This window comes from Tamandua tetradactyla, chromosome 6 (assembly GCF_023851605.1).
Source record: "Tamandua tetradactyla isolate mTamTet1 chromosome 6, mTamTet1.pri, whole genome shotgun sequence".
Classification (NCBI taxonomy): Eukaryota; Metazoa; Chordata; class Mammalia; order Pilosa; family Myrmecophagidae; genus Tamandua; species Tamandua tetradactyla.
Window position 1 is genome coordinate 2378268 of NC_135332.1, and position 3033 is coordinate 2381300.

Genomic DNA, 3033 nt, shown 5'->3' on the forward strand with positions numbered 1-3033 from the left:
CAGCAACTAGCAAACTAAAACAGGCATCCTATTCTCTTTTATGCTTACAAGGCTTGAAGATAACATCACTGCACTTTCCCACAATTGATACAGAGTAAGTCAATGTTCCTTCTCAGGCACTGAAGATCTGTGACCTGTAGCCCTTTTCACTTTGAACAACCTAAATAAGCTTTCATGTGAAGTTTTTGTTACATTTTGCCACTCATTCTCACTTGCACCCACTCACCATCTTGACTTCATTTGGGCATTTCCTGTGATTCTAAAGAAAATCTTCACATTTTTGTCCCAGATTTAATACAGCAGCAGATCACATGAGCCAAGCTTTTAATATATGCGTGTATATATATATATATATATATCAGTGCTGCATTTTAGCTAATTTCCACAACATGTTTCTAAAATGAACCCTTCTGTTGGTACATTGGCAGATGAATTGAAACCAAATATTCCACCTTTCCACCTTGTATTGCCTCTGGAACAAGGCTAGGATCTTCATCAATATCAACCTTGGTAGTTAGATTCATTTGTCAGCTTGGCTAGGTGAAGGTGCTTAGTTCTGTTGCTGTGGACATGAGCCAATGGTACATGAACCTCATCTGCTGCTGATTATATCTGCAGTTGGCTAGGAGGTGTGCCTGCTGCAGTGAATGACATTTGAGTTAATTGGCTGGTGCCTAAATGAGAGAGCTCAATGTAGCACAGCCCAAGCAGCTCAAAATACCTCACCTCAGCACTGCACCTCAGCTGAGGCCCTTGGAGATGCAGAAAGGAATCACCCCTGGGGAAAGTCATTGGAACCCAGAGGCCTGGAGAGAAGGCCAGCAGAGATTATCCTGAGCTTTCCCATGTAAGAAAAAATCTCACATGAAAGTTAGCTGCCTTTCCTCCGAAGAACTATCAAAATAAATCCCCTTTTATTAAAAGCCAATCCATCTCTGGTGTGTTGCATTCCAGCTGCTAGCAAACTAGAACATCATCCAAAGAGAAAAACTGATCAATGATCTCATAGGCCAATTTGTAGATGTCTTCATTTTCATGACTTTGAAGCTATTCAATCTTCTCCATTCCTCCACGGTCCTCTATAAGATTGGCTATCATTTCTGCCTCATTTTCAGCTATTTTTAATGTATTACTTAGTCCATCAAGTAATACTTTTACAATTGTGCATATTTTTTATTTTTTTCTTACATGGGCAGGCACCAGGAAACAAACCTGGGTCTCTGGCTTAGCAGGTGAGAATTCTACCACTGAGCCACCACCCTGTGCGTCTTTTACAGTCAGAAAATTGCAAAAAGATGGGATAACATTTTGTTGGATGAAGTAGGCCACTTGATCTTTCCTTCCACTAATTGTTACTTATGGCCCAAGTAACTTTTTTTCTCTCTGAGTGCCCAAATCCTCCTTATCCAAAAAGTGTACTATCATTGGTATGAGGTTGGCATCAATTACTGTGTGAATCTGTTGCTGATTTTGGGCAGTGATGTTTGAGAGGGACCACACTACTTCTTTATTAATTTTTCATGGGGATGTGTCAGAAGTGCAGGAAAGTGTGAAAGCGCATCACAGTTCAAAACTACTTGTGTTTGCTCATCAGTTCCAGTAACAATATTGCCAACAGCTCTAACAGCAGCAGTCTGAACTTTTACTTCCTGGTGGCTGAATAGAGGAACCGAATAAGGAACTACTCCAGAGTCTATTACCATCTGTATCTCTTCATTGCCAGCATCAGTTAGGTAAGAGAGGGCTCAGATAGCATCTGCCAATATATTTACATCTGTGTGATGAATTAAAACACAAAGGGGCTGGAAGAATCTCTTGAATAGTTTCCACTGGGGGTGGTGGGTCTTTGTGGTGACATAAGTTGACCATAACCCAAGTAACATTTCTTAAGAATGTAACAGGAATAGATGGACTTATAAAAGAAAGTAAAGGTTTCACAACTTCAAGACTTATGACATGATCTCTACACTGGGGTCCATCACCTATAATATTGCCAGTGCCCACACTGTTTGCTCACAGACATTTTTTTGGGGTGAATGGAGAAGCCTGAGAAGAAGTGGCAGAGCATTAGATTGAGATTGTTCTAAGGTTCCAGATGCAATGTTTGTCAGATTCCATGTGGCTTCAAACTGTAAAGAAGGACTGTCATCTCTTTCAAGTCAGTGGACAAATAGGCAATTTCCAGATTTTATTAAGTCATCAATTGGTGGATTTCTGTCACTGGATAAAAAGTTTCCTAGCAGCTTAAACTGCAATTAGCTGAATTCCTTGGTTATCACTCAAAGCATTTTGAATAGCTTCCAGAAAGGTATTTTGCACTCTATAATCTATAATATATATCAGAGTCTTCACAGATATCTTCATGTGGTGCATTCCTTCTGTGTTCATCTCTTTTATTCTTCCTTAACTCAGCTACAGTTTCATTTCATTGTCATCTCATAGTCTCCAAGTCAAGGCCTCTGTTCTTGAAATTCTTAGGCCATTGGTTGGCCAGTTTCTCATTGTCCTCCCTGGCTGGGCCTGTGACTCCTCCCCCTGCCAGGACCCTGCGGGATCTGCCCCAACGTCGGAGCTGCAGCAACACTCCCAGCAACCCGGCCACTGCCTGAGCTGATGTGCCTGCAGCACCACTTCTTCCTCTCTCACCTGCCTCAGCCATGGCCTTCTTCTCCTCTCCCCTCGCACACCCCCTGCCCTCACCCCAGTGCCTGCTGCTCCGGCAAAGACTATGCTAGATTCTTGAGACAGCTACTAGTTACTCTAAGGTGAAAACATATAAATTGATTTTAATAAGGTATGACAACCATATTTGACTAATTTACAAAGAAGAATGTGTCATAGCAATAGTAATGGGAGAAGCACCCAAATAATTAGTTGAAAATTGGTAGACAGGTTCCTTTGGATATTTTCCAGGACAGAAGAACATTTGGGTGCTTTGTTTCAAAGTCAAGGCACACAAAAGTTTGTTAATTTCCCTGGGTAGAGAAAAACTTGGTTGTTCCTTCTTGGATTTCATCTGTCAGAATCTAATTC

At 41.3% G+C, this 3033-nt stretch overlaps 1 pseudogene; it reads right to left on the minus strand.

The window, feature by feature from the left end:
• Positions 1–375: 375 nt before the first annotated feature.
• On the minus strand, positions 376–2440 carry LOC143686544 (importin subunit alpha-3-like; annotated as a pseudogene).
• Between the last annotated feature and the right edge of the window lie 593 nt (positions 2441–3033).